At 40.1% G+C, this 25,425-nt stretch overlaps 1 long non-coding RNA gene across 1 annotated transcript in view; it reads left to right on the top strand.

Moving 5' to 3' along the window:
• Positions 1-24,409, top strand: part of LOC127534903 (uncharacterized) — a 36,023-nt gene extending 11,614 nt beyond the window's left edge. Inside the window, exon 3 of the long non-coding RNA XR_007943452.1 lies at positions 24,289-24,409. This is a non-coding gene — a long non-coding RNA (uncharacterized LOC127534903). The remainder of the gene's footprint in view (positions 1-24,288) is intronic.
• The last annotated feature ends 1,016 nt before the right edge of the window (positions 24,410-25,425 follow it).

Genomic DNA, 25,425 nt, shown 5'->3' with positions numbered 1-25,425 from the left:
TCATGTAAAGGAAAAATGCCTCACATGCTTCCCATGGCTGTTATGTAATGCAGCAGATTTGGTCACATAATGCATATGTTGCCAGCATCACTACAGTTAAGAACCTTTTGTAAACATATTTCAAAATGATCAGGAATTTCATTTACCCTCATAGGAAACACAATGCTTTCAAGACATCTTATTTTATTCTCTCACAGTCCAACTTCCTCACAGACTGACCGTGTAGTGGTGACAACATCACTGTGGGTATGATAAAAGTGTCATAGCTCCGGACAGAAATGTGCCCTCATGAAACTGCTGTACTGCTATGAATTTATTAAACATTAATTAACATTAATACTGAGATAAGTGAAGCTTTGTAAAGATTTCCAGCAGGTTACTGTGTTGCTTCCAACCAGCATGACCATATTTTAAAAATGCCAGAACAAAATCTCTATCAGGACAGAGAGTAGGCCCTTTAAACCCATACAGAAATATCCTTACAATCCCTACACCACAATGCAATCGATGCATTTTTTTAAAACTAAAAATATTGCAAAACAGAGATTAACACCTGGCATAATCTCGCTTAAGAGCTTTACAAAATGTTAAAACACAGGCAGCAAAAGTAATCTGGGAAATGAACTCATTGTGACACATTTTTCTGGGGCGTTCTCGCAGCTTTTTCGTAATCTTCAACCACGTCACAACTGACATTTCAAGGAGTGTTCTTCGCCAAGTGCTTCAAATGTTTCAGGAGCTTTGTACAAGGTAATTCTTTAAAACTGTTCCAGACGCCTTTGGAGGTGACAGTCTGTTTACAGAGTTGTGGGACTATAACAAACATGCCCTGAGAGTAATTATGAAACGTCCAATATCCAGGGCAAATTCAGTTGATCTTTTCCAATAGATTTTGTTGGTAAACTAAGAAATGTGTATTTTCAGGTTAATATGAGAGCAGGTTCTTCACAAAACGAGTAACGTTGGTGTTTAAAGAAATCTAATTAATGGTACATTACGTGCAGTACAAGATGTGATAACGTGTGACATCATCTAGTGCACAAAGTATGCTGAATCATAAAAAAAGCAGAAACTTCTGATAAGTCAAACAATATTTTGCATAGTTTCACTTCTGCAGAACTAAATCTGCTTTTCTTTGATCGTTATTGTAAGAATCACCACTGAACTGAAGTGATGCCAAAAGCTTCAGACGAGTGAACATGTCATGGTCGCTGATGCTAAAGTATCTTCGCTTTGAGCTGCTGCTCATTGTGCAGTCTTGTTTTATCTACCAATCTAGAGACATCGACCTCCCTCCTGATGTCAGTCTGTGTCATGGGCATAGACAGTACCACCCCCTTCCGGCCATACGTTCCCCTGCCGGTGTGCTGCCGGTCTGTGGGGCTGTCTGCAGCTGCTAATCAGTGGATTGGTTGCAGCTGCGGGAGGCCCACACCTGTAGCGCAATTCCACCTGCTGCTATATGAACCGGCTTCACACGGCAGGGGACGTGGGTCCATACTGGATTATTGCACTATAGCCTTGTTTCCCGTATCTTGTTCTGAGAGGACGCTGCAGCGCTTGACCGTGGACCAGCCAATCTCTCCCCTGCCGTCCTTGGTGAAAGGACGGAGACCCCTGCCGCCCTCTGAGGAAAGGGCGTTGTGAGTGTTTTGCCTGAGTGGCATAATTGCTATTTTTGCGACTAAATCCTGTTGACTGTGACCTGCCTGCCGCCTGCTCTGTATACACACAAAATCCTACCCGCACCGTACCAGTCTGACTTTAAACCAAGTTCAAATCTCATCTTTTCACTTTCGATTGCAGTAAATTGCTTTTCAGGCTTTTTACCTGTTACACTTACCAGTCAACAGTCACATTATTATTGAAATAAGCAGTCAACACCATTGCTGAGCATTTCCACCTCAAAGCTGTAATGTACCAATGACCGCCTCTAAAACACAGATTCAGACATCTGAGGTTTCATATGTTAGGAACCTGAGGAACCAATTCTTTCAACTTGCATCATGGGACTTTCCATATTTTATTCAGAATTCAGTTTGAAAATGTATGGCTATACATTGTATGTCCAATAACGTGTTGCATTGCGTAGCACAGAGTATTTTGTTTCAGGAGAGTTGTAGGTGAGCTGGTGTGCTTGAGCTGCAGCATGAAGAGAGACAGAGACCACATGGATCTGCATGATGTAAAGAAAACAATGACTTAGAGTTACATTAAAGCCATTTTAAGACAGAAAGGAACTATTTTCATGCTTTAAAACACAGCTATAAGTGAGACAATGCATGAGCATGTCTACTTTCAATGTGTTTAAAGGCTCATCAGATACTAGATATCATCACTACAACTATTCTATTTTAGTCACAGCCATTCTTAGGTAAACTGTAAAAATCCACGAGAGGAATGTGCTCCTGCATGATGTCACATAGCGTTGCAAAACCTGAACCAGGTTAATCCTTTCTGCTGGAGCCCTCTGTGCCGCCACCTACACTAAATTAAAGGACTGGCTCCATTCAATAGACTTAGGGAGTTGCATTTTAAAAGCATGGATCAGGTTAGTCGTACCGAAGCAGGATAAGAGGATAAACTCTTTTTGACTTAGCTAACACAGACGTGACCAAACTGTTCATATTTGGCCTCATTGGTGGTAAGAAGCAATCATTTTGTAATCCATCTGACAGCTTCTGTTTTCAGGTATGTACATCAAAGCCTCTTTGAAATGCTTGTGATGCTAAAGATTTTAGTTTCATTCAGTCCAGCACTTGCAGGTGTCTCCTCACATTTACTCACTGATTGACGGTCTGCACGGAAGCCACATATAGGATATTAAAGGTAAAACTGACAAAGTGTTGTAGTAAAGTGTTGGGTCACCTTGGCATCGACTCTCTAAGTCTCTGAAACTCTACCAGAAGTGTGTTTTGATGATGGTAGGGTTGGGATTTGGTGACGGAAGGCCATATTATGTGATTGACATCATTTTCATACTCATCAAACCATTCAGTTACTCCTTTAAGAGATCAAGGATTTTTTTCTTTTAATTTGTCACCTGTCTGCATTTTATAATCCAGAATGTCACTCTCTCGTTGTTTATTGTTTCATACATCCATCATAGCTTAGCTGAGGTTCTGACTGAACCCTGAGTCACTTAAGCTTCTCTGGATGTATGTCAGCGGAAGACCTATAAAGTAAACGTAACCTGAGATCTACTTCATGACTCCATTAATAGCATCACAATTCTCGCATGAATATCTGCTTATGACGCATTCAGACTGAGACGATGCCCTCACGTTTGCCGATGCGGCCAAATTATGCCTGAGGATGTTTTCTATCCTGTGGCCTGAATGTACAAACAAGTTGCTCTTAACTCATTTATTTCAATCAGGCAAATGTCCCTACACTCATACCTGGAACAGTGAATTGTCTGTTTTCATCACGGTTAAGCTGGGCTCCATAGAAACTCTCAGAATGAATATTTTAAAACCAAAACCTGTGTCACAGGCAAAACTGAGAGCAGACACTTTGTGGGGTGTCTCTGGTGTCAAATGTCAGTACAGTAGGAGGAGATCACATACCAAGGAAGTACTTGTATGGAGGCGAATGGTTTCAAAGGAACTCGTGGTTGATTGTGACAAAAATAAGGACCTGATGCCAAAACAAGTTTCCATTTCTTTTGAAAAGCTCAATCAACAAATGTATAATTCAGTGAGATTTCACATCCTTTTACCAAAATACCAGAAGTTTAATTCTGACTCATAAAGAAGTTGCCATTGAAGGTGAGAAAAAACAAGAACCATGGGGAGGGTTTAACAGGAAACAATACTCCGCTCAAAACTATTAGGGGAGAGTGGGGTAAGATGAGCCTCTGGGTTAGTTTAGCCACCTCTTGTTTTGAGAAAACCATGGAAGAAATTAGTCATGTGACCGTATAATTTTGAAGAGATATCCATTATGTTCTCCGAGTGAAAAGAAGGCGCACATAGAGAAAAAGATACACATTTTAGTTAACAAAACATTTTTTTTTGCTGTTCAAAGTAAGATTTTAATGTTTATGGCTTTATGAGTGTTGTGTCTCAACAATTACTGAGACATCTGAAACAGTTTCACACATTTGTTAGTGCATGAGTAAGCTACAATATGAGGTTAAACTGTTAGCATGAAGTTAGCGCTAAACTGCCTAGATGATGCACTTTTGTTAAAATGATGCCAGCTGGGTTAGTTGAGCCAGAAGGTAAATAATTATATTACTGCAATTCTACATATGATTTTTTTGCATTTTGTAACCAAAAACATTTTATTTTTGAGACCATGCCATATGTGTATAAGTGCAAGGCAGACGGGGCTTCAACTTCTCTTGAGAATTTGAAGAGAGCTGTAGGAGAAGTAAAGAAAAGGAAGTCTGTACATCTGATGGCAGATGAAGATCAACAGAATGACTTTAAAGCGATTCATAAACAAAAAAAAACCCAAAAAGATAAGTCACCAGAACAGGATTCAAGAGAACAGGATATGCCCGTCAGGTCTTGGATGAACAAATGGAGACAGATCTTGCATTATATGAGGTATAAACATTAAAAATTTACTTCAGCATAATTAATAATGAATAATTAATGGCACAATTTACCCCAACATATTTTCTCCAAAGGCTCAATTGACCGCTTCCTCTCTCTCTCTCTCTCTTTTTTTTTTTTTTTTTGGAAAGCCATATTTTAAAAACAGTGTATTTTAGGTCCATACCAATTATTCTCAGGGATGCCCCACATCCTGAAGTAAATGTACATGGTTTATTTTTAGACATTACTATGATGCCTCCACTGTAATGACACCTCAAGTAAAACCTGGCTCATCTTACCCCACTCTCCCCTACAGAATACAGCACAGCATTTCCTTTTCTTCCTGATATCAGAACCCAGCTCTTTCCAATGGAATTGGCAATCATAAAATCAAATGTGGTCAATTTTGACAACAAAGCCATGTTTGAAACTGACGTCGATGTTGCAAATCCACCTCTTGAATAAAGTTTTTGAACTTATTGTCGATCTTAAATAGTTTTTCTTGGTAAATTGCTGAGAAATGCCAAACACAATGTCAGGAGAGAGTAAAACAAACCAACCAGCCTTCCTATTAGTCATTGCACCCCCAAGAATTTATTTGTGTGGATGTGTGAATGTGACTTTGATGTGGCTGCCGCTTAACTCTTGCATTTATTATGAACTTTCCAAACCACAGCTGTGTCCCAAATCCGATAAAAAGAAAATCACAGCGGGGCTAAAAAAAATTCAAGATCCTGCACAGTAATGCTAAACTTCCACAGATGATTTTATTATTTCTGCCTGACTGCACCTTTTCTCCAGTCTGTGTTCGAATGACAACTTCCCCTTCTCACTTTGTTGCACCCTTTCCCCATCTGCAAACGTCTAATCAGCCACTTTTGAAAACACAGATGTGGCTGTTTGGAGATTTTAACTCAAATTTGTGTTGGTGAGGAAGTAGCTCTTTGGAAAAAAAAAAGGCGAAATACTTAAGTTTTGGAAAATCATTTAGCTTTTTCTTAGCTGTGTCACTGCAAAATACACCTCATCAGTTAGAAAGTTCCACCCCCAAAGCATCACCTGATCCTGCTCCTCCCTGCACAACTGCTGCATCACTCCCTCCTTAAGCTCTGTTGTATGTACACTTTCCCACTCCCTTTTTGCTGGATTGTTTGTTGCTGAACTATCATTAAGTTCCTACTGAATGCTGTGACCTGAGTTAATCAAACCTGTCTGATTTCTACCGCCTGAGTTGATTGTAGGGCAGAATTAGGTCTGCTGTCACATAACATATCATATGTGGAACATCACTTCAGGTCACAGTTTAACTTTTATGACATCTGCCATTGCAAATGTGTCTTGATTATATGTTAACTGCACCAGAAAAAATGGCTTCCTCTAGACTGTCACTCTGCAACTTATTGCATCTCATCAGCAAATTTATGGTGTAGGCTCAAGATTTAGTGTGAGCAAATCCACTTTCTCTCATTCTGCATCTTCTAGTAGTCAGTCACTACAATATTTTGCTTTAAAAACTTCCCCTCTGTCTAAGATCTCCTAAATCTGTTTCTGGTTACAGATAAGGCCTTTGCTTAATACACAAAATTGTTGTGGCTATATTTGGGTCCAGTTTAGTTCCTGTCAGCAGAATGAAACTGAATCTCTGATTGGATTTTTTTTGCCCTAGATTACTCAGCATCAGTGAATTATGAGTGACTCTGGAAGTTTTTTTTTTAAACTACAAGACGTCAGGCTGCAAGTTTTAAATAAGAAAAATCTGCCTCCTGACTATATGACGCTAAGCGTTTTCAGTGTTAAAATGTAGTTTTCTGTCCATCCAGCATTGTCTGCAGCCACTTGATGACAATACTGGCATTGTTGTCTATGAATGTGTTTACAGGCAGAGTCAGTTTCAGTGAATTTAACAATGAGGGCAACAAAAAAATTGCTTTTCCTTGACCACAGATCCAGCTGTTTCAAATAACCAAAGCAGTCAAAATGAGGAGAAGTTACACAAAGAATGTGGGAAGAAAAAGCAACCAAAGTCGAACCTTCAGTACGTCTGTCCGCTGAGGTTTTTACATCAACGCAACAAAAGCTTTAATCTTCAGCTTAAGAGAAGAGAGCCAGAGGGTTAGGGTGACTCAGGAGTTTCCACACTGTTAATAAAAGTAAAAAAAAGGCACTGGATAAGCTTAAACAGTGACAATAAACAAATGTTTTATTTAGAAAACAGCAGTATAATTGTCATTTAAAGGAAAGACAATAAAGCTAAAACAAGCTGCACTGAATTTAAAAGCTTCACGGTTGTAGAAAATAAAATGTCACCTTTTAAGTGTATCCAATGTCTTTTTTTTACTTTTATTAACAGTGTGGAAACTCCTGAGTACAACATGTACAAGTACACACACACTCACACACACACACACACTGACACAAAACTGTTACTGGAGACTTCCTGACACCTGATTGGTGAGAAGTGGTGTGATGTGTATGAGGTGACTGCAGAGTGTGTGTGTGTGTATGTGCCGTGTGTGTGTCAGAGAGGCTTGGCATAGTTGCTTACAAGGCAGACAGACAGACACAATAGTGTGATATGAAGTCTATCTTTCAGATGGCTGAACACACTCACACACGTCTAGTCGCTGTGATAGCGGGTCTCCTGGGAACCCTCGTCCGTAGCCAAACGTTTTGTCACAGAGAACAAAAGTGTTAAGCACGCCAAAGTGTCCGAACAGTCTAATCTGATGAGTGCATTCCTTTCCGCCGTGGATTTCACCAAATCGTTATTTTATCAAGGACAAAGTGTCCTGTTTATTTAGCATTTTAATTGCAGTACAGCACAGTCCTATCTTATCCACTTTATCCTGTAATACAGAGACTGAGGCAGTGTTTTTGGATTTTAGATTTCACAGTTGAAAGATGGCGCTTGAAATGAGGAGAGACAAAGATGCGAGAAAGGTTCCCACCTGGACTCAAACCAGGGATGACGTGATCAGCTTTCGTCCTCTCCCTGACAGGCCCTTTGAACTCATATCGTATTAACTCTACCTACAGAATTCCTTCCTGGAACTTGTTTCGATGGGCTTAGCCTGGCTTTCCCATCACTTTGGTCTTTCTTATGTGCTGTTTGAATTTCGTCTCCCCAGGAAGAGTTGAGGCATTTGCACGAGAACATAATATCTGAGCAGCACTGCTGTGTTTCTGATATCTAACCCAGAAGATGGACTAAAACCTGTTGAGCTGTCCTTTGAAACTTTCTGGTCAAACCAGCAATTCTCAGAATGTCGAGTCATTCCTTGAGGCAGAAGTAGACGGGTTGTTTACCATGTGGTTATTGTGAAATAAACCTCCAGCTCATTGTAGCGTTGAGAAAAATGCCAGTAGCTCGAAGTGCAAGCATTAGACTTAATTAGGTCTGTTCTGTGGGAGTTTGCATGTTGTTGATGTGGTTTAGTGTAATGTTTCATCATTATCCAGGCAGGAATTCCACACCTGATCATTGACCTCAAAACCCTCTCATTACATTTAAACTGAGTTGATGAACTTCATATAGTTGTAGTCAAGTCTGTTTTGCTTGTTCTGTCTGGTATGAGTAGGCCCGTTTCAACCTAAGATGGTCATGGATCAAAAGGATTATACTCAAAAAGTAAGAGGTGAAATTCTAAATGTTTAGATGTGTTTAATTTAGGGGTGAAACCACAGTTTGGGGTTCTTCAGTTGTGAAGTTTATTGTACCTCCTGAGTTAAGTTCTCAGAGATGTAAATCTGGCATCTTGCAAAAAATTAGAGATGAGAAGCATATTGAAAGTCTCCGTTCTGATGATTACTGTTTTTCTTCAGCCAAATATCCCAAAAAAACAACGATTTCACCTGGTAGAAACTAGGATGGCTTGTAAACTTCTGAAGTGGATGGATTGCATTTCTTTGCAGTCAGCAGCTGCTCTTTCATTTGAATGAGAGAGGGAGTATTAAGTTTTATGATTAACTAAACTTGCAGGCAGGTGTCACAGGGTTCAAGCACGAGACAGAACTCTGAACTAAAGTAACCTATTTTGTGACACAAGACTGTCTGAATAAGACTGTTGCACATAGTTTACAATGTATATGTTTGCATTCTTGAACAGGCTGAGCAGTCCTCCTACAGTACACTGGGAGTTCAAGTCTGTCTCATTGCAGTTCTTTCTCTAATTCACTTATTTGTTATTAGTTACATCTGTTGGATAATGTCACAATTCCCGAGCTAGTACATGCAAATAAGCACTGACCTCTGGGGATGTGTGCATTTATCAGACCCGAAACCCATACAAGGTGGCCCTATGGGTGCCCCAGTCGCTTAACCTTGAACCAATGGTTAGCCCACATGAATGTGTGCCCTATCAATTTTGGATAGTACTTTCTGTGTCTACCATGGTGGTATTTGGTAACTAAGACTCAGAGTTTGAGTCCTGATAAGGAGCCTGACAAACAGCTGCACATCCAAGGGAGGCAGCAGGTGTGCCAATTTACCATTCAAATATGGGGAGTGATGACCACAAATAAAGGGAGGAAGCAATGGATCAATGATCAAGATTTTGCTACCAGAAGATCAAGGATTCAAACCCCAAGATGGTACTACTGGGCCAAAGAGCAAGGCTCTTAATAATGTTGACTCCATGGAGGCTGTAGTATGGTTTACCATGTACATAGGATTTCAGTTTGGAAAGCAGAATTCAGGTGGCGCAGGCCAGGTGAGGGCAACAGTTCAAAGCTACATTTGACTGCTTCTGCCATCTATGCTGTGTGGATGGACGTATTGCCCTGGAGCCTGATCTGAGATTTCCTCTCCTTTGTTCTTTGACACATTTGAGCTTTTGTGGACGGTGATATGAGGTTTTATAGTTTACAGTTATGCCCTTTGTTTTCGGGTAAAGCCTAGAACTTTTTGAAATACCCTTGTAAACCTGCTTGTGTACAGGATCTTAGGTGGCTGGAGCCGGGTTGATATTAGCAAGAGTCGAGGTACGTCCTGAACAGACCACCAGTCCGTCACACAAAGAGATAGAACCATACATGCTCACATTCACACCTAAACCCAATGCAGACACAAGGACAATACAAATCCAAACATGAAGACCAGTAAGTCCAAACCTAGAAACTTCTAACTGTGGGGCAACAGTGTTATCCATTGTACCACTGTGACACCTTCATCTATACATGCCCCATATTGTCCTATTGTCTGTACGTATATCATTCTGCTCTATTCTAACATTTGGTTGTCTTGAAGACAAATCTTTATCCGTACAGGCTGGCCAAAAACATTCCCTTATGTCTTACATAGTCACCAGTCTCTACATTCATACTCTGCAGGCCACCCAGAATGACAGACCTGAAAAAGTGCACAGTTCACACTAATATATTTTAACATCATCTGTTTGGTGAGCTGCATCCTGTATGACATGAGGTGTATCTGCGTGTGAGGTGCAGGCGTCACTCATATACAGAGGTGGACAGCTGTTGGCTCATGTGCTCTCCAGCTGTCCTGTAAAAGTCCTGCAGCTCAGTCTGTATTTCCATTAGCTGACATCAAAGGCTCCTCACCCTCTTCATCTTCACACACGAGCGTGTTTGATGGACGGCTCACTGGGTATGAATGCATGCTGCTCTGCATGACCATGTTAACTGCAACACATTTTAAGGACATTCTGACTTGTCTGTGGACCTCTTGCATATCCTTGGAAATACCCCAGAAAAACAATTTCCCAATGTATGAAATATATGAAAATTAATGACATTTTTAGTAAGTGGGGGAAAGGTGTATTACAACATAGTCTAAACAAAATATGAAGCCACCAGTTACAAATACAAGGAGGCCATGTGAACTGCTTCTTGTAAATAACCCAAAATTGTGGATTGAACTTCTTCAGATGAGTTTATGTTTATGAGGCAACAAAACTAATATTTTTCTCAGGTAAAGTCCATCCATCCATCCAAGATGCTCTCTTTCAGTTTTCATAATAAACAGCATTGCTTGAGATCATGACTGCAGGCGAGTAAATCAATCTTTCCTCTGTTAGTGTTGGGAATATCCAACCTGTACCGAGAAGTCCGAGCCAAAGGTGTCATTTCAGAGTCAGTTTACAAGCATCCTGACTTCCTGCAGTTAAGATATATATGGGATTTTTGGGGAGGATGTATCTGTGACTGGATTCTTGGATTTTAAAAACATAGTCCACTTGAAAGTCAGTGCATGTGAATTGATTATGAATTTAGAAGCATTATTTTTTTCCCCCGATTTCTAGATTTCCTAGCTATGTCACTTAAAACTGAGATTTAGGGTATTTCCATAATGACCCACAGTCAGAAGATGTGTCTCAGTGTCTGAAGTTACAAACTTTAGCAGCCAAAAGTGCACAGAAAGTTTATTTCACACTACAAGCTGCAATGGATATATCATATGTAACCTCTACAGATGATCCAGAATGCAGCAGCACGTCAGGTCTTCAACCAGCCCAAAAGAGCTCATGTCACTCCCCTGTTCATCTTCCTTCACTGGCTTCCAGTTGCAGCCAGAATCAAATTCAAAACTCTCCTCCTGGCTTACAAAACATTTACAAGAACGGCCCCAGCCTACCTGGATTCCCTGATCCAGGTCTACTCCCCTTCACGCCCACTTCGCTCTGCATGTGAGAGACGCCTGCTTCCAGCCCAGCACGGCTTGAAATCTCTAGCCAGACTCTTCTCTGTTGTTCCCAAATGGTGGAACAAACTACCAAACTCTGTGCGTTCTGCTGAGTCCCTTTCTACTTTTAAGAGACAATTGAAGACTCAATTGTTCAGAGAACACCTTGGCACTTCATCTGACTCCACCTTAGGGGTAGAATAAGTCAGGTTGTCCAAAACCCTCGATATCTCTAGCCAGACTCTTCTCCTCTGTTGTTTCCAAATGGTGGAACAAACTACTAAACTCTGTGCATTCTGCTGAGTCCCTTTCTACTTTTAAGAGACAATTGAAGACTCAATTGTTCAGAGAACACCTAGGCACTTAATCTGACTGTGGTGGGGGTTGGCAATTCTTCTGCAACTCGATGGCAACACCTTTGACCAATCGCACTTGAAGCACTTTTTGCACTTACTACAGGTTTTTCCTTATGTCTGAATTCTTGCTTGTGTTGTACGTCGCTTTGGACAAAAGCGTCTGCTAAATGAAATTGTAGAATTTTAGAATTGGATATATGAACAAGACTCAAAGTGAAATGTTATGACAAATTACCCTGTTCCAGTTGTATGCACACTATGTGCAGCAGTACTGCTAGGTAAAAGCAGGTGTAATATGGACTGTACTGTGTATGGTAGGAGTAGGGGCAGTGTGGCAGCTCCCTCATTTGCTATCTTGGTAGTGTGTGACTCCTTAACTCCAAGCTAAATCAAAAAATAGAGAAGAGGTGGAGCCTGAATGGAGCTGAGGTAGGGGATGCAAATATCTCTGATAATGTGACACCTGTTATTCAAAGTGGCTGTGCCCATATTTAGGCAGAACTTTTAAGCCTTCATACAAATCAGGTGAGTGATTTTTTTTTTTTTTCATATAACAATTTGCTTCCTGTACAGATGATGTTAACAGGGTATAGGGATCAAAGCCATTTATTGCACAAGGCTGGGACCATGTTTATGACTGCTGGGACGTTCTGCATCTTAACATGGAGGTCTATGGGGCTGAACTCTCCCTTTAAGGCAGCTTCAAGTGGCCATTCAAGGATCTGCAGATTTGGCCCTTCAGCTTCATTTTTAAATTGCAGATTCACTAAGGGGGCTGCATACTGGCTTGGTGGTTAGCACTGTTGCTTTGCAGCTTGAAGATCCCTGGTTCCCATCCTGGCCTGGATGGAGTTTGGATGTTCTCCCTGTACGTGCATGGATTTTCTCCAGGTACTCCAGCTTTCTCCCACAGTCCAAAAGCATGCTGAGGTTAATTGGTGATTCTAAATTTTCCGTAGGTGTGAATGTGAGAGTGATTGTTCCTCTCTTTGTGTAACCCTGCGATAGACTGGTCATCTGTCCAGGGTGTCCGCTGCCTTCACCGTAAGTCAGCTGGGATAGACTTCAGATTAAACGAAGTACAGATAATGGATGAACGGATGATTCACTATGGTTGCTGCCTTGAGAGACAACACGCTTTGTTGCCATTAGCGTCTGGATATTCCTCTTATCAACAAGTCATTATACTTTACTGTAGAAGTAGGAAAGAAGAAGCATGCAAGCATTAAACATGGGTTTCACTTGAAGGAAAAGCGGTATTGCAAATATTTGATTTAAAAATTATGCCTCAGAGTCCACAGATCACACTGAGAACAGTTTTCATACAGACTATTTTTTCAGTAGAAAGCTTTTTTAAATGAAAATACAGTTATTAACTTCATAGCATCATACAAAGGGCAGGTAGAGTGCTTCTGTTTTCTTGGTGTCTCATCAGCAGCAGGTATCTTTTCCAGAAAAAAAAAATGCTTTGACTAATTCTCTCCACATAGCACCAAAGCTTCTATTTTTCCTCACTTGTTGAGATGTTTTGTGATGTTTCCTTTCAATACACCAAGTGACCATGAGAAATATACTACTCACAGGCAGCATAGTACAGTATGTGGGTGTTTGGACACTGGCCCGCCTTATAGTCTGCTGAGCAGCTGCTCGAATAAAATACTATAACAGCCTGCGGGTCAAGTCTTTGTGGTCTCAAAGCGTCTTTGCCAATGTGACTATGGGTTTCCACAATCCAAAAAATTGTGTGTCATGGCATCTGTCTTGCGTAGCTGCCAATAACATCGTCAGCTGAAATCACAGTGGACAACAGCTGTTCAAAAGAAGTAGATGTTGATGTCACTGAGCAGCAGAGAGCCTTGAAGCAGGGAAGTGAGGAAAGTTCAGATAAAGTTAGGTTTGCTGTTCTGAAACAATACATTTATACCCTGCTGTACTGTTTTATCCTGCGCAGCTCTGTGCACAGTTGCAGCTATAAAAGGTGAATGACCGGACAAAACAAAGAGTCGGAGTCTCTTCATCTGATGACTGATCATTGAAATATTCTCTCAGACAGTCACAGTGTGAGTCACGTTTTGAATTTTTCTCTGTACATTTGACATCAGAAGAAAGTTTGGTGGAGAAATAACTCATCACGGCCACTTTCCCACCGAGCACTGGAGTTGGATTTGATACAAAGTCCCTTTGTTTGGCCAAGTGCCACACACTGAATGGCTAACATTCAAAGGAGCACAGTGTCACGGCCCATGGATTAGGGTCAGTTTAAAGGTTTGTTGGAGGAGAGTGAGGATGGGGTCAGGGTTAAGGTTAGAACTGGCGTGGGGGGATGGTTCCACTACACACAGTGGGAATGTGTACATGCCTACAAATGAATTTAGCCTGAATGCTGATTTTATGGTTCCTCAGTGATGTTTTCCAAGAGATTACTTTCCTTGCCATTGCTGATTACTTTGACACACGGCCTGTCACATTTGAATGGCTGGAAAGTGGAGTAAGTTATTTGTTAAAACTTGAAAATCCGATGCCTCAAACTGCTCTAGATTTTTAAAACCAGGTCTTTGAGCTTTATTTTTGAAATATTGGTGGATTAATGTGGTTTTCTTTTATGCTAAAAGCCTGGATCTTTAGATGTCTCATCAAAACCTTTCAGGGATTCTCTGACAAAGAATAGAACAAATATGTGATTGTTCCTCCAGGATTTGAAGGAAAGCACCAAGACAGTCGTATCCTAGTGAGTGAATTGTCAGGAATGCTCAGATTGATGCCCACACATGCTGCAACGACCGCTGCTTATGAGAAAGGCATGTCTTTGCAGTGAATATAGGTTTAGCAGCCACGCCAACATGCACGGAAATCTCGATGTCACTGAACTAGAGTAACCCTCTTTTAAGGTGAGGCCATACCTCTCAGCCAATCACAATTGGGCTAGAATCAGGCACCCTGCCCTGAGCCAATCAACACGTTTGTGGGTTTTTTCTCTCTCTCCCTTTCAGTTTCCCCGGTTCCTTTTCATTCTTTTGGAAATACTATTTCATGAGTAACAACCAGCCCCCAGAGGCGGAAGTGGGTATTTGTTGGTGTGCGTCAGTCTGCCAGTTGTTTTTTTTTCTCTCTCTCTCTCTCTCTCTCTCTCGAAGCTCTTGTCCTTGTGTCTGTTGGGCGTGTCTGTCAAACCATTGTATAGCCACCCATTCATTCACAAAATACACAATACCAGGGGGGGAACCCCTCATCCCCAAGTCTGTTTTGCTCATGACTATGTCTGTGTTTGCACCTGACAGGAGTGTATCCCATTTAACGTCACTTTTCATCCTTTTCCATTTTGGAGAGGTTGTCGTTGGGTTGGGGAACTTGTGTGTGTGTGTGTGTGTGTGTGTGTGTGTGTGTGTGTGTGTGTGTGTGTGTGTGTGTGTGTGTGTGTGTGTGTGTGTGTGTGTGTGTGTGTGTGTGTGTGTGTGTGTTCTTGTACTTGCTACATTGTGAGAACCATTTTCTGCATTTAACTATCAAAGTGAGGACATTTTTACAAAGTGAGGACATTTTGGCCGGTCCTCACTTTGAAACAGCCATGTTTGAGGGTGAAGACTTGTTTTTAGAGAACAGGTATGAATTGAGGTTTGGTTAGGGTTAGGGTAAGGATTAAGTTTAGGCAATCAGTTGTGATGGTTAAGGTTAGGGTAAGGCTCTAGGAAATGCATTACGCCTATGGATGTCCTCACTAAGATAGAAGTACAAACGTGTGTGTGTGTGTGTGTGTGTGTGTGTGTGTGTGTGTGTGTGTGTGTGTGTGTGTGAGTGTGTTCTTGTACTTGCTACATGGTGAGGACCATTTTCTGCATTTAACTATCAAAGTGAGGACATTTTTACAAAGTGAGGACATTTTGGCCGGTCCTCACTTTGAAACAGCCATGTTTGAGGGTGAAGACTTGTTTTTAGAGAACAGGTATGAATTGAGGTTTGGTTAGGGTTAGGGTAAGGATTAAGTTTAGGCAATCAGTTGTGATGGTTAAGGTTAGGGTAAGGCTCTAGGAAATGCATTACGCCTATGGATGTCCTCACTAAGATAGAAGTACAAACATGTGTGTGTGTGTGTGTGTGTGTGTGTGTGTGTGTGTGTGTGTGTGTGTGTGTGTGTGTGTGTGTGTGTGCTTGTAAGGTTATGTGTGCAGATGTCTCACTGCAAGTGTAATTCGAGGCGGGAACGCTGTCATCCGACATCAGCCGTTGCATAATCTATGTCAAGCCGAGACACGGCTGTTTCTGTTTCACAACCCGGATTCCCACAGAATACCACAACATACAGTAAAGCCTAGGAGGTCTGTTCCCATATGTGAGAAGGAAGGGAAGGTGGAGAGGTGAGCTCCACTTGATAATACATTTTTGCTTTATCTGGATGAGCTCTTTGGGATAAAATGACAAAAACCTGCTTTTGAAAGATACATGAGAATGGAGGAAAAAATGGAAGAAATACAATTAACTTGCCCAAAATTACAGACTATGAATTTGCTTCAGAGAGCTTTAGAATCTATACAAAATAAAAGCATCTTCTGATTCAGAAAAAAATACCCTTCCGAGAGAGAAAAAAAAGGGATGCCTTTTCCAGGACAGACAGTGCTGCAATACAGCTTTAAATTAACAGAGAAAGACAGATAAATATAACAGACACTCTGCTGAAACACAATGACAATGCAAGTGTAGTGACCAGACCAAGACCACTATAAATGCAACAAAATAATCTCTTCACAAAGGTTCAATGATTAGTTTTACTAAATTTTGATATGACAGATTTTGCAACCGAATTAACAAACTGAGTAAAAATGCAGTTTCAAAATGATTTGCCTTTAATTTTAAATCAGCAGCTCTTAATGTGTCACGGGTGTAAATTCAAAGTTAGAACAATTTTAGGAGAGCATAATATCATTCTCTAACTCACTCAGCAGGATGGTTGGGTGTTTTATCTGTTTCTGAGTCAGGCTGAAAAAGAGAAATGAACTCTAGTAAACCCTAAGAGCTGAAAGTCCTGCATCACATAGAGTAATGCCAGTTTTTTTTTTCCCCATTGCTGTCACTCAGTATTCGCCTTGCACTGATACCAGTCAGTGTCTCCTCCAGTTCACTTGGTATTCCTGTCAGCTTAGTCACCGCGGAAGGATTTCGTATTCACTTTTGTGTCGCAGACTTGATGTGCTTTTCAGGAAAATAGTTTCCTAAAAATGCATCAGCAGAAACTCTAGATGAGTCCTCGCACATCCCACTAGTTGGACTATGACACATTCTCGCGCCTCAAAGTCATGAAATTATTGGAAAACATCTGAGTTATCATTGTCGAGTCCAGTGAGAAAAGACAGTTTTTTGACTGATTCATTTGTCGTACCAGGTGAAGTACAATTTTATTTTTATCCTGAAGTCCTGTTATCAGATCCTTAAGCAGCATACAGTGCGTAGACTATAATGAGCCAAGCTGCTAGCGTTCCTCAGCTCATCTCTGAGTTAAAAAAGCTGATGATTTAAAAGTTTTCCTTTAGACGGCCACATTGCTAAGGTTTGAGTGACCTATTAGCCATATTTAGTGTCAGCATCTTAGAATTTAATTGGAAATTGCTCCACGTCTCTTTTGTGCAGTCAGGAGTTAGTCTCAGGAGTCATTTTTATCAGGCGACTTTTTGATGTGAGCAATGTGCAAGTATTAATAAATCAACCTTTTCATGTGCCTTTACTTCTTTCAACTTATTCTGGGACTCTCATCCTCACAGTAAAGAATATCTGATTTGAAGCAAATGTGTTGACCTACATTGGCAGTCAATGGTAGCAAAAACACACACTTTACTTTCAAATAGTCAAAAGCCACTTCACTGCAGCCCCTTCAGGTCCCTGCGGTGCAGGAAGAATCAGAATCAGAATCAGCTTTAATGGCCAAGTACATACACAACATACAAGGAATTTGGTTTGCTGTCGGTGTCACCCTAGGAATATGGAAAGAGAATAATTTAAAGAAAAGAAAGAAAACTGGAGAAAAAATAGTCATGATAAAAATAAATATAACACAATATATGCAGATATTTACCAGCTAGAAAGGAATATATATAAACACAGCAGTGCAAGGGAGCGCAGTGCTGAAGCTGCCATCTGTGGCCCCATCTTGGCGACCTTGCTTTGGCAAAAGCCTTTTAATAGCACCTAGACCCGGTGGGGGAACTACAAATGTTGTTTTCTTGGTGTTCTGTTAGGTACTGTTATGTGTCGATGTGCTGTGCCTTATGCATTTCTGTCATTTTTGTGTGATGACGCACGTAAAGTGCTCTGAAAAGGAATTTCTCCCTAAGGGAGAATAACGTCCAACTGTCACATGGCACAATAAAGATTTCCCCATACACAAGGTTTTAGAAAAGAAATATTTGTGAAAATGTGATTACATTTGACAACGTATGAAATGAAATTACATAAATCATTAAATTCAGTAATTTTTGTAAAATTTTCAGTGGAGATAGAATGCCTGAGTACAGATCTGCTCTGCATATCCATTTTCTCTTGTTTGCCATTTCTCCACTCCTTTCTTCTTCCTTTGACTCTCTTCTTCCTTTTTCCTCCTTCTCTGACGTACCAGTCTGCCAGCCCAGGAGCTGTCACTGATTCTCAACAAAGTCTTCACTTATTCAACAAATAAGTCACCAATTCGCAATCAGCTATTACCAATCATGCGTGTGTCACTGTGGTCTTTGCTAGTGAACACACTTTACGGTTAAATGATTTACCAAACATGTTCTCAGCTGACTTATCTGGAGAAGGATGCTCGTGCACATGCTCACTGAATGATTTGGGCATACAAATGTGAGATGAGGAACAAGTCAGTTGTCATAGCACCTATCAGTATAGCAAACAGCTAAAATAAATGAAGCAACATTAGCTTTCTTTCAGTCTCTGTTAATTCCAGGAGGAACCTGAATGCAGATCTCAAACACAGAAATTAGTCCTCTCTTGTTTAATATGTGATTTTGCAACCAAAACCACACCTGCACCACAATTTGATTGGCTTTTCTTTTGCACATGCTCGTGCCAGATTTCGTCATATACACACGTGGACAAAATTGTTGGTACCCCTCAGTTAAAGAAGGAAAAACCCACAATTCTCACTGAAATCACTTGAAACTCACAAAAGTAACAGTAAATAAAAATTTATTGAAAATTAAATAATCAAAATCAGCCATCACTTTTGAATTGTTGATTAACATAATTATTTAAAAAAAACAAACTAATGAAATAGGGCTGGACAAAAATGATGGTACCCATAACTTAATATTTTGTTGCACAACCTTTTGAGACAATCACTGCAATTAAACGATTTCTGTATTTGTCAATGAGCGTTCTGCAGCTGTCAACAGGTATTTTGGCCCACTCCTCATGAGCAAACAGCTCCAGTTGTCTCAGGTTTGATGGGTGTCTTCTCCAAATGGCATGTTTCAGCTCCTTCCACATATGTTCAATGGGATTCAGATCTGGGCTCATAGAAGGCCACTTTAGAATAGTCCAACGCTTTTCTCTCAGCCATTCTTGGGTGTTTTTGGCTGTGTGTTTTGGATGGTTGTCCTGTTGGAAGACCCATGACCTGCGACTGAGACCAAGCTTTCTGACACTAGGCAGCACATTTCTCTCCAGAATGCCTTGATAGTCTTCAGATTTCATCGTACCTTGCACACTTTCAAGACACCCTGTGCCAGATGCAGCAAAGCAGCCCCAAAACATTACTGAGCCTCCTCCATGTTTCACCGTAGGGACAGTGTTCTTTTCTTCGTATGCTTGGTTTTTGAGTCTATGAACATAGAGTTGATGTGCCTTACCAAAAAGCTCCAGTTTGGTCTCATCTGTCCAAAGGACATTCTCCCAGAAGCTTTGTGGCTTGTCAACATGCATTTTTGCAAATTCCAGTCTGGCTTTTTTATGAGTTTTTTTCAGCAGTGGTGTCCTCCTTGGTCGTCTCCCATGAAGTCCACTTTGGCTCAAACAACGACGAATGGTGCGATCTGACACTGATGTACCTTGGCCTTGGAGTTCACCTTTAATTTCTTTGGAGGTTGCTCTGGGCTCTTTGGATACAATTCCAACGATCCGTTTCTTCAATTTGTCATCAATTTTCCTCTTGCGGCCACGTCCAGGGAGGTTGGCTACTGTCCCGTGGGTCTTGAACTTCTGAATAATATGAGCCACTGTTGTCACAGGAACTTCAAGCTGTTTAGAGATGGTCTTATAGCCTTTACCTTTAAGATGTTTGTCTATAATTTTTTTTCGGATGTCCTGGGACAATTCTCTCCTTCGCTTTCTGTTGTCCATGTTCAGTGTGGTACACACCTTTTCACCAAACAGCAGGGTGACTACTTGTCTCCCTTTAAATAGGCAGACTGACTGATTATGAGTTTGGAAACACCTGTGATGTCAATTAAATGACACACCTGAGTTAATCATGTCACTCTGGTCAAATAGTTTTCAATCTTTTATAGAGGTACCATCATTTTTGTCCAGGCCTGTTTCATTAGTTTGTTTTTTTAAATAATTATGTTAATCAACAATTCAAAAGTAATGGCTGTTTTTGATTATTTAATTTTCAATACATTTTTATTTATTGTTACTTTTGTGAGTTTCAAGTGATTTCAGTGAGAATTGTGGGTTTTTCCTTCTTTAACTGAGGGGTACCAACAATTTTGTCCACGTGTGTACGACCTGGTGTTTTGTGTACGCCTTCTTACAGACAAAGAAACCGTGATGAAAACCCGACCTGGAATAAATGCTCCTCTGCTGCAGAACGTTGTGTTAATCTTCATTCATTTCTTCTCTATGAACCACCCCATTTCACACATACCAGGGCGTATTAGTGCAGCTTTAAAATTACTTAGAGGAACACAAAGACACAGAGCTGCTGCATCTTCAAAACCTCGACCTCTGGTGTCAGCTTCATAAAATGCTGCTGTTTCATAAATATTTCTATGCTTCGCGTGCCAGAACTCCTCACCTGGTGTGTCTACCCTCATAGGAAGGCACCAGGGTTACGCTCATACTTCTTTCATAATGTCAGTAAATAAAGATGTAACACTGGGGTGGACTTATTTTGCATTTAGACAAAGATTAACAGCATCTTCAGGCTCTTCGCAAATGGACAGAGAGCAAACACCAAAATGAGAGGTGCTTCCAAGACTGGGAGAATTTACATTTAAATAGCTATGAGAAACTTATTCTAACAACCTGCAGTGCTACAATATAAATATGACTTAAAAGCATCACTGCAACAATGTTAGCATGAGTCATATGTTTGCAGTGGCATTAACCCAGTCTAATAACAAGTGTCCTCCATTTGTCCTGATTCTAATTAAGATGAGCAGAACAGTGACGCCAAAAAATACTTACTGTTAAGTTCTTTTTTTCTGGGAAAATTTGACCAGATGCACATTTGTTTAAAAGATAAGTGTTATCTTTCTTTGCTTCAGTCCTGTCCTCTAAATGATCTTTCTGTTTTTGATTGATTTACTGTACAACTAGAAAAAAAAAAACTTTCCTGTGAAAATTGTGAAAAGTTTGTAATTATTTCCTTGGCCGTCCTGCTGTATCTTATCTAACACTGACTAATGAGAACATCATGCTGCTGCTGCCAGGAAGATCACTCAGAACATCAAGTACAGATGGGAACATATTTGGGAAAACCGACTTTCAAAGTGACGTACAACAATAAATAAATTAAATTAATTATGCAGAATTAATAAATGACAACGACGCTTTATTTTACACTTGTGTAAGTTCCTCAGAATTTCCAAGAAGGTCTTTGGGAAGGAACTGTGTGCAAATATTTATTCATTATGTCTCGTTTGCTCTTCATTTTCCTGTACACACCGTTTGCTTGTTTACTGATGTGTCTGCATGCTCAGCTGTCCCGCTAGCTGCAGTGGAATAACACTGTGCATGAGGTTAAAAATGATTTTCGGTTTCTTTTCTATTCAGTGCATTTGAGTTTGATATTGCACAGATATCAGCAATTTGAAACAGTAAAATAAACTGATGTTATGTAACTTAGACACACAACGGGTGTAGCCAATAATTCCTGGGTTCAAGTACAAAAAAACAAAAAAAACAGCCGCTGATCTCACATTAAAACTAGCTCCGGTCTATCGATGCGACCTGTTTTAATTTACAGATGAATAGATTTACACTTATACTTGTATTATATAGTTAGACTCTGAGATGCAAGTGGCTCCTGTGGGGTAAACACATCACAGCTTGATTCAAATGAACTAAAAACAGCAATGCAGGTACTACTTCAGTGTAGTTTGAGGGATTTTTAAAGGTAGAATCAGGCATTCTAATCCAACACACTTTTAGTCAATTCAGTCAGCTAACTTGCTGTTCTGTGTCTGTGAAAAAAAACATATATAGCCTTGATTGGGAAATGAGCAAGGCGGCTTGTACCGATCCACACAACACTATTCCAGCACATTCATCCTCATGCTAATGAATCACAGAATTCATCTTTATGCCATGTGTTCTTCTAAGTTGGTTTCTATTATACTTTGTCCAACTTTTCCACTTCAGGCAAGCTTTTTCCCCCAAAGCTGCAAGTTTTTAGTTCCAGAGAAAGTTCTGCAAACTGCTACTAATATTTTTAGTGGGAAGTTTTCTTTTAGTTCCTAGAATAGTCTTTTTAAATGTAAGATACTTAAAGACACTCTGAAAATGTTTGGTGATAACATTGTTAGACTGAATCACCCCAGCATTCGCCAAACCTAATATTGTACTGAAAATCTACAAAGTGTTTCATCAACAAGAAAACGTTACAGGCAGAATGTTCTACACATACATATACAGGAGTATCTTACAAAGAACGTTCTGACTCTAGCGTCTCGATGACGTCTTAACATTTTGTGAATGTTGCACTGAGAACATCCTTACTTTCTTATTAAAATGTTTTATTGAAAAACGTTCTATAATGTCTTCTTTTGTAAACATCCTCAGAGCTTTGTAAGAAGAATATTCCCCCGTTTTTAATACATCACATCACGAACATTTTATTTAAAAAAAAAATCATCTGCGGCCATTTTTTTAATGTTTCTTTAAGAATCTGTGTTCCTGGCAACTATTTTATTGACTTTATAGTAACATTATTGGAAATAAAAATGTTCTTTGAACATTTGATTGAAACATTTTCTTTTCAAAATGACTAAAGCTTGTAGGTAGTTGGCAGTATTTCAACTATTTGTCACATTTACAGAGATGGTTTTCTTTGTGTACATTAAATGGCAAATGTCTGTATTTATATAGCGCTTTACTATACCTGAAAGATACCCAAAGCGCTTTATATTATACGTCACATTCATGCACACATTCACACACCGATCCACTGATGGCAGAAGCTGCCATGCAAGGCGCTAACCACGACCCATCAGGAGCAGTTAGGGGTTCGGTGTCTTGCTCAGACACGAGCTCTCTGGGCCAAGGGTCGAACCGGCAACCCTCCGGTTGCAAGACAGCCACTTTACCCACTGAGCCATGCCACCCCCACCCACCATTGACAACAGTTTAATGGAAACCAACTTTTTCCTATTTATTTAGTCCAAATTACTATAAAATTTAATAGCCAATTCTAATTTTAATTATTTGAAATCAAATTATTGTCAAAAATTGTTACATGTAAAGGATTTATTTGTGCGTGGATGGACTTGCTGTGACTCCCTGCTGTCTTCCCCAAGGAAAAAAAAAGCCCAGCAGTGTGTTTGGAACATGGTATTGGTATTAAAAGATTATCAGTAAATCCTCATTCCACAGCCACGCAGCTCTGATGAAAAGTGAAGTTCCCTTTGAGGTGGGATCTGTGTGCTGCTGCAGTGAGCTGGTCTGCAGACAGTCCACCGTGTTTGATCTACTGTACAAATCAATCCTTAAATCATATGAATCTAATCATGCGACATCAAAGCCAAATACCTTCATATACACTCCATGGATTTGGCTCAGAAGCAGAAAAATGACCTGAATCCCAGCCATAATAGTTCATTTGGGCAGTTTTTTATTTTTTACAGAATTGCATGTGTGCAATTAAATGTGTCCATGTTAACAGAAAAAAATCAACAAAAAAATGTGCAGATTAAACTGAATTAGAAGTGTTTTTGGTTTATGTCTTCATCATAAAGCTGATTATTGTGTTAAGCAGGCAAAATGGGAGCTGTAATCATGTGAGCAGTCAGGTACAAAGCAGCTATTTAAAGAAATGACTGGCCTTAAATCACCTATAGTGTGTACACAGCAAACTCATGGTATTAGTGGTATTGTGCTGTCAATGTGTAAAAACCAACACAGAGGGCTGATAGTGCTGATATATGCATCCACACCCAGAGAGGCAGGTCAGGTTAAAGTCATATCAGCTCTGCACAAGACTCTTGACAAGTCCACGTAACCGTCACTGAAAAATGAGACCTAACATGCTTCTTAAAATCCTGATATTCACAGTTAATCACATTGTAAATCCAGTAAAAACAGCAACACGTTAATTCAGAAAAGACTGCATAAACACAGTTTCTACTATTTGCCAAGCTGCTTTCTCGTGTCCATACTGCATGTGTGACTGTAAATGTATAAGCTGATTTCAAGCAGCCAAATCAACATGCCTACTCTGGAAATTAACTCTCGACGGAGACCTGAAGGTATCCCTTTGTAACATAAGAATTGCATAAATCCTATTGTCAGCAGATTATAGGGTTTTTTTTTCACTCTCTTTCAGCTAGAATGGCATTTCTTTGGATTCCTCCCTCTCGTCTGGCTCATTCCCATGAGAAAGTCTCAGCCTACACCTCTGACACCAGAAAACGGCCACAGACGAAATCACCGACATCAGAGGCTCTGTGTGTGTGAGTGAATCACTGAGCTCAGTCTGATGTTTTTCCTGTATACAGTGATGCTCTCTGTGATGCTTTGGGAAAGTTTCGTTTTGTGTAAGAAGAATGAGGTTTAGGTCAAAAGGCTGGGGTCAGAAATGGGCTTGTAATGGCTCAACAAGGGTTCAATGTGCTGGAAGTGAAAGACTTTGATGGGCCTTTGATGTGCAGATAAGAGGAATCGTACAATGGGAATAATAATTCAGGCTTTGGTACACTTGATCTACTTAGTTGTTTACACAAAAAGTAATGGAAGTAGTTGTGTAAAGAATGGAAAAGACAATAAAATAGCTTTAGAAAGATGTTCAGATCTTCCCCATCTTCCCATCTAAGTATTATTAAGGGTTTTATTGTTGGATGTTTAGTGAACATGACAAGATCATCCCAAAAATTAAGGAAAAATTAATTCCTAGGATGTCTGTGTAGGTTCTCATTCATCCAGGTCATGGTTATCCAAAGTAGTTTAAATAAATCCACTGGACTTTAAGAAAGTTCCTTGAAGACGTTTCACCTCTCATCCATTCTCTCATTCATTCCTAGGATTTTCAAGGTATCTGATTTGGATAATGTTAGCTCAGTAGAAGATGGTTTATGCTGCAGGATGATGATCAAACATCCAAGTAAATCTGCTAACCAGTGGCAGACATCACACCCCCGGAGAGGCATGATGGAAAGCACTGGCACAGGTTTGTGTCATGAAACTGATTTAAACGTAATAAAAATATTAAAAGAAGTCTAATAAAATATACACAAATGAATCTTTGACACTTTACGGTTTTTGTTGGGCATTTGCTTGGAAAACCAGCAAGACCAGACAGATGGAGTACTTGATGTTGAACCAGGGATCCTCCAACTGAAAGACCTGCTATCTATCAGTGAGGTATCCAAGCTCTTTGGTCAGCATTTTTCAATAAGGAGTCTGATTCTGTGTATATAGAAAAAGAGATTAAATGACCATGAATCATTTAAAAATATTCATAATG

The sequence above is a fragment of the Acanthochromis polyacanthus genome, chromosome 7 (assembly GCF_021347895.1).
Source record: "Acanthochromis polyacanthus isolate Apoly-LR-REF ecotype Palm Island chromosome 7, KAUST_Apoly_ChrSc, whole genome shotgun sequence".
Classification (NCBI taxonomy): domain Eukaryota; kingdom Metazoa; phylum Chordata; class Actinopteri; family Pomacentridae; genus Acanthochromis; species Acanthochromis polyacanthus.
This window is presented reverse-complemented; position numbering and strand designations above follow the sequence as displayed.